Genomic DNA, 13575 nt, shown 5'->3' with positions numbered 1-13575 from the left:
CGGAAGCGACATCGACGCGGATTGAACGTTTCTCGTGGGTGCCTCGCTCCGTTGTTTCCACCGGAAAACGTAAAAGACGGTTAGGAGTGGCGGAGAGTGCCACTTAGGTGCCGGCTGGCAACCCTTGCCATTTAAATATTCCACCGGTACCGGCGCACTTTCCCGCACGCGAAATTTCCTCGTGGCGCCTTCCTTCGACCGACCGAGAGAGCACGCCTGTAATTCCACCCCCCTCTGCTCTTCTTTTTGCACCCTCCTCTCGATCGTTCGTTCGTTTCCCTCGAATCCAGCCGGTTCTCCGTGGCCAATTCGGCTCGATAACCTCGAGGATCGTTAATTATTAACGACGATCCGTCTAGCGAAGTGGATCGGCAATCGCGAAAAATTCGGCTCGTTCCGGATAGATTGGTACCTCGAAGGGTGGCCCTGGGGGGCTGCTGATGTATTATTCGTGTTCTTATTTGATCGGTATCTAAATATTGAAGAGTCTACAGGAGTCTCGCGCATGGGAACGAGCGCAGGGCCTTCATTTCTGTGGGATAGCCAAGGTTCTTCTCAGACATTGTCACTCCATAGTAATACGCGACTTACGCATAAAAGTTGCACAGATCCACTTCCTTGGCATTGTGCTATTGTGCGCATACTATTCTATGCCATTGTCGGCATCATCGTCTGGTCTTAGGTGGAATCATTTATCCGAACGAGCGATTCGTATAACAGCTCACTAATTTTCTCCACCGCTGAAGACTTTTCGTGTCGCGGTTCAGCTAATTGGCTGCTCGATCATCTTAACAAATGGCCTTCGAGCGAGGAGATTTCTATCGCGTTTACAGCAAGAAAGTCTAAGGCGAGCTGTAATTATTTGCTCTTGGAAAAAGAAACACGTGGAATCCTTGTTTTCAAGGGATCGGGGGGGGGGGGGGGGGGGGAAAGAAACGAGAGGAGCCCGCACGAGAGGCAAAGAACCACGATTCGATTGTTCCAGTTACCCAGGCTCATTCTATGCAAAATATAGGAGTCTAGGTTGGATCGAGAGAGGTTCCCGAGGTTTAATTAAAGTCCAGATGAAACTTTACGAGCGGCGATAAAGCGGTACACACGGTACGGACGGTATTTGCTCGAACGGTTCGGTGTGCGCTCGCGGGGAACTGGGTACATAGTTTCGTGCGCGTGTACGCTCCGCTCGGACTCGAAGGAAATCCACGGGAACAAATGCGCGAGAGCGTGGAACACGTCCCTGGCGGACTTGTAACGCTCCTATCGGTGGATTGAAACGCGGCAGGAGGATCGTTTGTCAACGTCGTCCTTCGTGGTCCTTTGTTGGCCTCGCGGCTCGCGCGTTTGTAGGCGGCCGCGGGCTAATTCGTTCGCGATCGAAAGTAGCTGGCCCGGTTGCGCGTGCCCCCCTGTCAGCGGTTTAAGTAATTAACCGTGATGGATCCCGTTGTTACCTCAAGAAACAGCACGGATAGTACTCGAGCGTGTAACATGTTAGTTCAACCAGGCGCTACACCAAAGATTAGCCGGCCCCGTTTAACGCCGCGCGACTACGAACTCGCGTGTTAGGATCTCGTTATCGGAACCCGGTAGATTTATTTAAAACGGATATTAACTCCCGCCTTACACTTGACGTTCAAAGACTCGAACCTAACCAACCGCCTTCCGTAAAACTTGCGATTCTCGCGAGCAAATGGAATTCCATCGCAATAACAGCGCGCTGCAAGATTTCCACGAAGACGTCGCGACTCCAACCCCCACGAAATTCCGTGTCGACACGCGAGAACGATTCCTCCCCGATTGAAACGCAACCGGGGGTAACGATCGCGAGGGCGAACCGCGTCGAATCGATACGCCGGGACATTATCTGGACGAAAGTCGATGAAACCGCACGTGGGACAAGAGGAACCACGCAGGTTCTCGAGGGGTAGGTGTGGGTACACGCTCTGGGGTCTCGGAGATTCATGACGCGGAATAATCCAGAGGACGAAGAGGCGAGGGCCGTGGTACGCGCATTATGCGAGCGTATCGGCTGCCCCAACACAGATTTCCCATCGACGGCGACGGCGGCGCGGTCTAATCCTGCAGGACGAGGACTCAATTTATAAACGTGCCCGGTATTACCACTCAAAGGCTTAAAACACTCGACACCGAGGAGCGGAGACGTCGTCGGGGTGCCGCGCGGACGAACACATGGCATTTCACACTGCAATTGCCACGAATGGCCTTCCTCTCTCACCCTGGCCGCGGTCTGACGCGCGACAGCGCCCGCCAGACTCGCCTGGATAAGCGCGAGAGCCTCGAGTGCTATTCACCCCGGTTCGTTGCTTCGGGAAAGCTCTTTCTTTTCACGGGACCTGTTTTCCAGGGGTCTTCCTCTCGCCACTCTGCAAACGGCCTACGCAAGCTGTGCCCCTTCGTCGCTACATCGAGGAGAGAGGGATGTGGCCGCCTCCCGCGTCTTTCCTCTTTCTTCTTTCCTCCTTTTATCCACCTTCGCGTCATTTTTCTATGCCGCCTCTCGCCGTTCTCTTTCTTATTTTTTCTGGTTTACACACGCTCCTCGGATGGATGCGTCCAGGTTACAGAGACGTCGAGGCGGAGACGCGAGCGACGTTAAGGACTCAAAAGCGGTCTTGAAGCTTCGAAGGGCAGCCTGGGTATCGCGTGACAACAGGTAGGCAGGGGGAATCAACGGGGCCGGATTCCCCGGAGTATTCACCGGCTACCGGTTTGCGAGTGGCCGCTTCTTCCCTTCGATGTTTCTATTCCGCGTCGGATGCGGAGCAGAAGCAAGGCCCCCGAGGAACGCGTCGAGGGACCGCGATCCACGCGTGCTCGCGCGGAGAACCTGGGCTTCGCGAATAGCCCGCGCACCGCCAATAGTGTTTTCGATCGATACGGTTTGATAATAACGCGGTCAGTCCGCTTCGATATTCTTCCATACCTTCGCCGCGATACTTTTACTCACGAGCCTTCAACATCGATCACGCAGCGCCATTAATATCGATCGTTTCCAGTTTGCAATGATATTTCACGATCTTTTATATTTCAATTTTCCTTCGATACTTCAGCTTCGATCCTTCAATAGAGACCGCGCACGGGTCATTAATCCTGATCAGTTCGGTTGCCAGTGACTACGATACACTTTCAATACTTCAGCCCCTGCCGATCGATCGCGCAGCTTCGATGGATAATATCGTCGATATCCGTATGGCGATGTCGACGACGTTGTTAATGGCGCGGGAACGGCTTTACGCGGATTAGCTGTTTTTCGAGAGATTTCCAATCGAGAATGCGTTATCGATTGCTCGCGTCTCGCGAGGGCGCACGAAATTTCGCTGGTCCTCCGGGGAGCATAGATTCTATTAGGCCTGCCTACTCGATGCCAGCGAGAGTAGACGGAAAATGCGGTTTTCTTGTATAGGCAGGGGAAAAGCGATGCGCGAGCGTGGAGCCCGTCGCGTTCGAAATGTGCGAAGTTATCGATACGGGTTATTTTCAACGTAATCCCCCGTGATTGGATTCCCGGCTGGCGAAAAGAACAGGATCGAAAGCAGATGGAATAATCAGTAGCAAGCTGTAACAATATATTGACAGGGCATAATAATGCGCTTAATGTCCCGATAGTTTAATTAATTTCAACGACAGAGCCTCTTTCATCCAGTAAATTAGCTTAATACCGTCTGAAATTAATATGTACTCATATTTGCTCTGGCGAACGTTCCCGTCCCATTCGATGGCTCTATTCGAACTTTCGAAATCAATACCAACAATTTCGGGTGTCCCGACGACTATTCTGTCCCGTTTTATCAGAGAGGTAGCCTCGACGTTGACCCTGTTTGCGTTTCAGGGTCCACACGGATCGATCGAGGCCCTCGAAAGAAGCTGCAACCCCTCGAAGATCGCAAGGGATTCGAGAAACAGCGGGCAATTACGACTTCATCTCTCTCTCCCTCTCTCTTTCTCATCCCTACGTTTCTCTTCCCCCCCTCCGTACTAAACGTTCACGGTGGTGTAGTAACCGCGTGCATCGTGTTATTTAGAAACTTCTCCTCTTCTCAGCCGTGTAATCTCCCAGCGTTATAAAGCACGCCGTAGCATTTCTAATGCCCAGGGATATTACGCATTTTATCTTACAGCGTTGTAAATTGCGACTCACGCATGCGCCGGCGGTCGCAATAAATTTGCATGCATTTACGTAACGCATTACGAATTTCGCGTCCGCGGCAGCGGGCCCGATCGTTGCGGGGCCCCGGGTCCGTTCGCCCGAGGAACGGAACCTAACGGGTGGCTGGAGAAGAAATTGGCTTCGAGGATGAAAATAGAGGAACGACAACGGGAGGGAGGACGAGTCGAATGGCTTAATCAGAAGCAGTTTCGCGCAGCGTGATATTCGTCCCGGAGATATCATACGGAGATCGTTTTATCGCTCTTTTTATGGTGGACGTTTACCGCGAAACGCGATTCCCCGAGAATTTCTCTTAAAATATACGACAGAGGGGAGCGAAGGTTTAAAAACGTATGACGAAACAACGGAGAATAAAAAGGAATAAGGAAACGTATGATTTATGAAGACCGCGGAGGGGGTGTGCATCAAAATGATGAACTCTGTCCTTTGCATCGAACGTCCAAGCCTTTTCTACGGCGAAGACGAATCATCTTTACTTTTCATCCTCGTATCTCTACGACTAATCTGAAAATATCATAAAAAAAGAGAAGACGTTACCCACTAAATCATCCGACCAACCCCCTCACCAATTTTCCCCGCCCACTTCCACGGATTACCCCGCGCGCGCCGTGTAACGCACAAACACGCGAGCCGAGCTGAATCGTAAATTTCCCGTGGAACGGCTTTCTCTCCTTCAGGAACATGCACGCGCATTTCCACCATTATTCCCCTGACGCATCCCCGCGTCGAGGTACGAGGCGGTCGCTCGAAACAGGACTCGAACGTGCACACCACACACCCGTGGCAAGTCGATTGAAGTCGCTGCCTAAGCACCCGCGTTTTGTGCTCGCGAGAGAGGAGAGCTCGAGGAGCGTTCTCGAGAGGCGCACGTGGAGGGCACATCCCAGGTATGCGCTCCGCCCCTGGCTATCTCTTCTTTTTTCGGCTACCTTTCTTTTTCTCCCTTTTCTTCCTTTTCATCTCTCACCCCCTCTCTTCGCCCAGCCGACGTCTCTCCGTCTCTTCTCATCCCCTCGCCAAAGGTAATCCGAGAAGATTACCAAGCGAAATAAACATGTCAACCCCCCTGCAGAGGGAGGGATGTGGGTTTGCGGAGCGCCTTTATAGACCGCGCGTAGAATATTCCTCTCGACCGTTCGGCACCCGCTCGCGTCCACTTCTGCTCACCTTCTCCACGTAGGTAGAGTCCTACGGGATGAAGATCCTTCGAGATACAGCTCCTCCGACTGGTCAGGCGCGTTAGTTAAGCCTGATGCGAGCGTACAGCTCTATTGAACCGCGACGAAGCTTTCGAAGCGCGCGTCTCAGCGAGTAAGAGAAATCGGAAACCAGGAAGAAACTTGACATCTCGGTCCTCGCCACTGTGCAGTTGTACAATGTGCTTTTTATTTTCTCGTTCCTTCTATTTTAACTAGGTCGCGGCTACAAGAGCAGAGGTCTGTACGCGTGAGTTTCTACTGAATCGTAAACGTTCGAATACTTTATTCAGACGCGTGACCTATCTCTTCCTGCGACCTGAAACGATCGATGTACACGCGGAGGGTACGATGTTACATCGCCAGTTTTCGTCCGTTCTCCCAGTCTTCGCGGGGTAAGGACCTCTTGCCAGCGCAGGAGATTCATGGGGGTGGCGACGGAACGTCGATGCAGCGCGTACAAATTTGCGGCTACCTGCGAAGAGGAGGATTCAATTCGATGGGACGTGGCCTGTTTGCACGATTTATGGGTTTCTGGCGCACCGTTGCCAGGCTTGTAACCTCGTCCATTACAATACGCGATCCATCGATTTTCTGGAGCGTCGAAAGGCTCCCTGGTTGGTACCTTCCCGGGCTGTTTTGTCCCTGGCCGTGCGGCGCGGGGCGAAAGGAGCGTGGTTCGAGCAGCCACGTCAAAGTTGCTCGAAGAGGGTTTAACCCGTGACTCCCGAGTCTTTTAGAAATTGTCGAGGGGGATGGGCGACGCGGCGAATTTTTGCGGGACCTGAAGAGGGGTCGAATTAAACTGTGACTTCGCTGGGAAATTGTGGCGGAAAGGATGACTGCGGTGGAATTCCACCCGGAGGATCAAAAGGATCCCCCTTCGCGAAAAACCCGGAGTTCTCGAGAATATTTCACGACGATTCTTTTTAAGGCATGACTTTGTACTCCTTCGAAATCGATACAGCCGTGCCGTGCGGTGAAATTAAACTTCGCTACGACTTCTCGAATACCACCCATACAATCACGATCCAGTTTCTTCCTCTCCGGCAAAACTTGGCATCCGCAATTCCGAGGGAAATATCGCGGCGGAGGGATGGATTCGCTTGGAAATTGCGGACTCCTCGCGTCCCGCGATTCATAACGGAACGAGACTGGTTCCCCGGCGTTTTCGAGTCTAAATTCGAGGCGCACCTTCGTTACTTCTTTGATCGCTTCGTTAGAGCGTCGTCGCGCGAATAAGAGCGAGTGGACGGCGTGCAGCGCTGAAAATATCCACGGTCGGTCACGTGCACGCGAGTCAATGACGCCATCGAGTTGGCCGTGGCTCGCGTTCAGGATCAAACGGTTCTCCTACGCCCTCGAATCGCGTCTAAGAATTATTTGACGGCTCCCTCGTTGACTACGTGACACAATACGGCTCGGACGGGCCGCGAATATACGCGAGACATCCTGCCACCAGGTTTTTCACGACGGTGGCCCGTATCTGTCGCGCGATCTTGACGCGGCGGACCCAACGGCAGAAGAAGCTCGTTTCCCCGATACGCTTTCCCTGTAATCTCGCGTGTCGATCGACCGACGCCATGCATAGCAAGCGTGCGTACACACCAACGGCGCCTTTTGGGACGTACCCGTGATGAATGTCTCGTCGGGGTCGACCCTGTCTCTCTCTCTCTCTCTCTCGTCCGCGTTTTATTCCCGCGCCCGACACCCGGTCAATTTGCTTTCCTTTATCTTGTTCCACTAAATTTTTTGGTCGTCTCCGAGAGCTCGTGTTTGCCAATTTACTTAGGAGTCGTTTGCTCTTTTACTTTCAGATAAAACTTCATTGGCACTTCGTTGCGAACGAATAAAACGCTCAAAAGTTCCACGGTTATCTCCATCACGGTGCGACACCGAGCAACATCGTATCAACGATGTGAAAATTTTCAGGAATTTTCCTTGGCATCGAGACCCAAGCGATTTGCCCACCTTTATCTCGTACCGCCGCCTGTATCTCGTTCGCGTCTTTACTTAGGGGATGTTTCCGATTTTGATAAGAATCTGTTGACACCATCAACGTCTCTACAAATCGGTGACGTTTAAGTATTCCATTTCTATCGATCCCTGCTGCGACACGGAACAACACCGCATCGATGATGCGAAAATCTTCTGGAAACAAGATAAATCCGTTCCGTTTTCATTCTCGCCTACCGTCCTCCGCGTAACTCTCCCGCCGTAATCCCTTTTCCCTTATCTCCAGATCCTCCGTTAACTTCCGAACCTTGGGATTCACGCGTTATTTACCACAAAAATCCCTCTCTCGACCTACCCTTCGCCTCTATATCTAACCCTGTATCTCCGTTCGATTCGATTTGTATCCATTATGCTCGAGGTCCCGTGGGCCGGAAGCCTCAATAACCGACCGAACGAACCTCAGAGTCTCTCCTTAAACTGTGGTCATGAAGGAAATCCCTCGAAGCGTGAACGCGCGGTTGAACGAGGCGATTTTCTCGCGAGGCACGCTCGCGTGCGCGCTCGAGGTTTCGAGATCGAGGCAGCCAGGCAGGCAGAGCAAGGATCGGGGCCCGTGAGAACGCAGATGGAGGGGTAACACGCGTGCCAGGTGCTAGGGAGGGCCGCACGGGGCCCTCCTCGACGGGGCGCAACGTTGTTTCCTGCGGGTCGATCGAAACCGCGATACCGAAAATCGATCCGTCCTACCAGATAACGGCGGCGCATCGGCTGGAGTTTTTAATGGCCACGGCCACGGAAACCGGGCTAGGGGAACGAAACGCGCCGCCGTCGACCGGCTTTACGCACTCCCATCACGTGCCTCGCGTTTCCTGCCTGGCCTGCGTCGCGGCCGTGACGTTTTTCCTCGGATTTCTTGCCTTGGGAGGAGGATTCACCCGAGGCCTCGGTTTGTTAACCCACCGGGGGAATAACGATGGGTATCGCGTTTTGCGGGGAAGCTGTTCGTTTATGAACGGATGTTTGGCCAGAGGTAGGTTTCGATGAATATCTAATCGCGGTTCGGTGATACGTGGACTGTGGATGCGGTGTGTACCCGACGCGGTATCGAACTGTTCGCGAGGGTAATTAAAATGTTGAGACGCGCGTGCGTGGTTGTTTTGGGGGACGGTACCATTGCTTTGGAGACATTTTTCTATGGCTTTCTGTAGTGTGTTTCAGGGTGTTTGTGGATCGTTTTGCACGCGTGTCTGGAGATTGAAATATATCTCGACGCATGTCCCTCATATCGTGATAGAAATTTCCTTGTGTCGCCATGTCGCTTAAAAGAATTTTATGGTACTATAAAGTTTGATGAAGTGTAATTAAATGTACCGTGTCTGTGCATAATTTCTATTGAGCTTGCATCGAACTCTGAGTCGCTCGCGTTCACCAAGGGATGAGGGGTAATCACGGAAAATCCTGATCGATATCTATGCAAAAACACCACCGTCCGATAATTACGGGATACCCTGAGGAGCGCCCTGGCGAGGTGTACACGTTGCTCATAACGGTGGCGCAAAAAGCTTCCGGAAGATTAACGATCCTCACCTTCGAAAAACGATTAAAGTTAAAATCGATTATCCTGATTATTCTCCATCTCCGCGGCGCGATCTACTTCCGCCTTTCAATTAACGCTTTACGAGCTAATTTACGAAATAACGCGCAGCCCCGTTTCGAAAACGGACGTTCGTCGTACGCGTACGAGCAGAGAATTCTCGTATATTCGAAATGGAGGCCGTCAAGTTCGTGGCAGTCATCGAAGACTAAATGGTTTCGGAGTGGAATCACTGGGTCGCGAGAGGTTAACCCATTCTGATCGCCGAGGCTTACTCAACCCCCTTATCGAGCCAACGTGAAACGCGATTTTCCTTATCAAACGAACTTTCAGTAAGCAAACGTCAATTAATAGCCGCAGATAATGCTCGCGCGGAAGGTTCGAGCGCCACATGAACTCATTCCGCTAGATAATAGACGTTCGACGAGGGGGTGGGCGGGGGGGGGAAATCGAGGGTAGAGCCGACGGAGCAGGGGCCTGTTATTTGACAGACGTTATTAACGACTAACCGACCTACGCCAGGCCTCTGCTCTCGTACCCCGTGTACCATACGCGCGCGATGATCTCTGCGAGACGGCGCTCGATAAAGAAACCACGCTCGCGCTCCTCTATTTTTTCCGCCTGTCCGCGCGGAAAATAAAGAACTCGAGCGGGGAACCGCGAGCCGTGCCAATGGATCCTCTTATTTTCTGCTCGTCGTCTCGTCCCCGTGAACGAGGGCCGCGACACGCGCCCCTTTGAATGTCCCCGTCAACGCTTTTCAGCTCTCTCTCTCTCTCTCGTGTTGCTCGCTTTCGTCCCGCCGCTTCCGCCGCCTTCTTTCATCGGCGACGAGCCGCGTCGTCGATGGAATCCGCGGGCTGCACGCGATATCAAGCGATTTCGAAGGCGCGGGACGATTTCGTAGCGCGGCGTGGAACGGCAGGAAGTCGCGCCGGGGCGGGCGGCGGCCATTTTCGAGTCGTTAGGCGTGAAATATTCTTGCTTGATGATTTAATTACGAGAGATACGCGCGCTCGTTTTTCGCGTTTCCGCGGCAGAGTCGATGCTTCGAAGCTGCCCCTTAATGAATTCCGATGAACAACGGGATAAATTTTCCGTTGCTGTTCTTAAATTGAATTTCCAATTCAGCGAATTTGTCGGAGCCGCGCAAGAAGGCATTGTAAAAGGACCGCTAGGAATAATCGCGACAACGTTCACGGCGCATAACTCAAGCGGACTCGCCGAATCCCCCCGCTATGCAATTCCGAAAGTTCCATTCATCAAACCGATAACAATCTCGCGGCAGCGCGCGCCATAAGTATAAATATTCTTCGAATCATTCAGAAAATCCAATCAGCCAGCGAGGAATACAGAAAGCGTTCTTTTTGCTGCGCGAAACAACGCGCGAACTCCGGGGAATCGTTTTCGCGGGCATCGTTCGCGTCAAAGGAGACAAAGGGGTAATTATTGAGCGGGTATCGCGGCGACGATTAATGCCCGCTATCAATGGCGGCCGGCTCGACGAGATATACGCGGCTTATTAATTAATTGCATCCACAGTGCACGCACGAAGCAAACTGCAAACGTGGGGTAGGAAGAGAGAGAGAGAGAGAGAGAGAGGGTGAGTGCGAGATAGGGGCGGAGGAGGTGAAAGAGAGAGAACGCGATATCGAAGGTCGATTATTGCAGTCGCGTCTCTCGCGATAGTTTCTCGTTAGCGGCGTCTATGATCGCGCGTTAGCTCGATTGGAAGGTTAACAGGCCGTCGCAAACAACGCCTCGCGATTTTAACCATTTATCGATTCGTGCGCGTGGAAATCGCGACGATTGTTCCCGCGCTCCGACCGCTCCCACGAATTCGACGGCCCGTCTAGACGGAACGCTTCCCTATTCAAGGATCGCGCCGGTCGATCCGCCAGCGACCGTGAATTATCGATCGTCCCCCGACTGCGCGATCCTCGAGGCTTTCACGTGCACGAGAATCTCGCAGTTTATAGCTGCCGTGGATGGCTCGGTGCTTACAGTGGCGAGAAGTGTCGCGGTGGAGGACCCGAGTTAGCCAGACGTCGATAGTTGAACAAGTCGATACGCGGGATTTCCGCTAGAGCGTTCGTGATATAACATGTCGATGAATCTAACAGAAGTACCAGGTCGTTGGTTTCAATGAGGAGTTTTTGGATGAACCGTGCAATTAACGTTTGGAATACGAGATTGGTTCGTTCGATTAATTCACTAATTGCTCGTCGAGATACGTTAAATGAAATTCAATCAGAACTACGAGCGTGTGCCAAAGTTTCGGTAATCACTATGATTTCATTCACTGTATCCTCATTCATTAATCGCGTTTCATTCTATGAACGACTCCAATACCGTCACGCATTTTATTCGCACAGATAATTCCACGAATCAACGTGATCGACACACTCAAAGCTACCCTGGATCCGAGAGAATTCGAACGGTTCCACGTTCCAACTCTAATCTACAAGTCGAGCACCCCGTGCAACGCGAAACCTCTTAGGGAGGATAGGTTGAGAGAGGCATCCGGAGGCCCCTTTGCATATTTCGTGTATTTACGAGGATACATCCGAGCCAGGCGCCCCTCTTTGCACGCGTTTCGCGTAAATCGCTGAGAACTTATCGGCCTCGTGTACACATCGAACGACGCGATCCAGAGCGCCGTAATTCTGGTAAGTGGCCCCCAATGTTTGCGAATCCCCGTTCCGATGCTGCATATGGGCGGCCACTTTACGATTATGCGATCCGCCGGAGGTCGAGCCCCGTCCGTGCGCCGACCACCGGGCGAAAACCACGTTTCCTTTTCGCGTATTTTTCGAAACGGGAGCGCCTTACGCAAGGCTCCCTGGGGAGCTGGCAGCTTTATTCGACGAACGTACCTCATGGACCTAGTTTATACAAACTCGTACCGTCGAAAGTTAAGAACGAACGGCGTTACTTTCTGTCTCCACGATCGTGGACTGTTCGTAAACGGACGAGAGCTTTTAATAGATTTGGAGAAAGTTACAGGATAATTGCGGGCGGTGTGTATTTTCGAATGTTCTTCTGGCGTTCGCCTAGCGCATGAATCTTTCAAGTGACGGAAGCAGACGGGAAAGCAGCGTGCGGATTTCTTTTCTGAAACGCGAATACTATTCCGTTTCGCGTTTCGCGGGCGAAAAATAACTTGTCAACGGTGTATCGCCATTTTTCTCGATCGTCCGTGGTGCGAAACTTGGCACACGCCAGGGAAAGCAAGTCCTTTGTAACTGAAATAGCCTTCGACATAAGTATACGCGTTATGGAATGCCTGGAAACGATTTCTTTTAAACGGTGAGAAGCCTGCGCATCGCAATGACTGGGAACAGGTACTCGTACGGTCGCGATCCCGGAATTTCTATTGAAAATATCGTTCTTGGAGCGGCGCCAGGCGAAAACTCCGTTTTACCATAATAATCGCGCAGGAACTGGCGTCGAGTCAAAATGTATTAAAGATGTAACTAGGTTTCTACCCGATATCGCGATGGAAAACGATCCTGTCAGAATTCTTTCCGGTCACTGCTCGCGGGTCACATTGAATTCTCGAGTTACGGCTATCGAGCAAAATGTCGCCGTCGATTCAGTCCACGCGAGCCGTTTCATCGTAATCGCGAGTCCGCGGACGTTTAACGCGCGCAGCAACAAGTAAACCGTTCGCGTTTGCCAGCTGAATTTTTCCACGATCCCGGTTGGAACTTGAATTCGTGGCGACCGCCACTGGGACCGCCTTTATGGACCGCGGGACACGGTGGCTTAATTTGAATAGCAATAACGAGTCGGCTGCGAGGCAAGTCGAGCGTAAGAGCGACCGCGTCGAGGAACAGTTTCCACTGGATGCCGCGGCTTTTTAAATAGGTTTTCCAGGGGACCTTTAAGCCGCGGCCCAGCGGGAGTTCGCCTTACCAGATAATCGACTCCCTAATTTCGTCCGAGCTTTTCGAAACGCTCACTCGAGTGTGACTACGTGTCTGCTAAGCGTATCGAAAGAGATATCGTGGCCAAGCGACGAGGAAAACAGAACCGTGTCGTTTCTGTCGAGTGAAAAATTGTAATAATAAAAAAAAAAAAATGCAGAAGAAACGGAGAACACTTTATTTCGCAGAATCGCTCGTTAAATCCCCCAAGAGGGTCGTCGAGGAATATTCATCGTACTTCCGCGAGTTTCATTCGTTTTAATTAAACAACTTTCGCGATCGGGGTCAAACTCGCTACAGGTTTAATAAAGAATCTCCAAGAACTCACTTGTACTATCGGAAACGGAAACTGCGGTGCGCCTCGGCAAAGAAATCCACCTTGCGACTGGAGAACGCACGGTTCAATGTTTCCAAAGCACTCTTCCCGTTTATCCACGCAAGTGACACTGGAGGAGCCCACTGCACTGACACTGACACGACGATTCAACCGTCGAGTTCACCGTCGATCTGGCTTCGTCCCGTTTTCTCTCGAGTCGTTAAAAAAAACCACCCTTTTTTACTTGTACCACGATCCAATCTTCCCAGCACTTCTTTCGTTATCTTTTTTTTTTTCTGTTTCTCGAAACTATCTGGTACCGTCACTCTCGATGTAAACGCGTCTCAATCCATCGAACGATACGCGGGTCGCGTAGTCCAGTCGATCAGAATGCA

The sequence above is a fragment of the Xylocopa sonorina genome, chromosome 6, assembly GCF_050948175.1.
Source record: "Xylocopa sonorina isolate GNS202 chromosome 6, iyXylSono1_principal, whole genome shotgun sequence".
Taxonomy (NCBI): domain Eukaryota; kingdom Metazoa; phylum Arthropoda; class Insecta; order Hymenoptera; family Apidae; genus Xylocopa; species Xylocopa sonorina.
Note: the sequence above shows the minus strand (reverse complement) of the source record.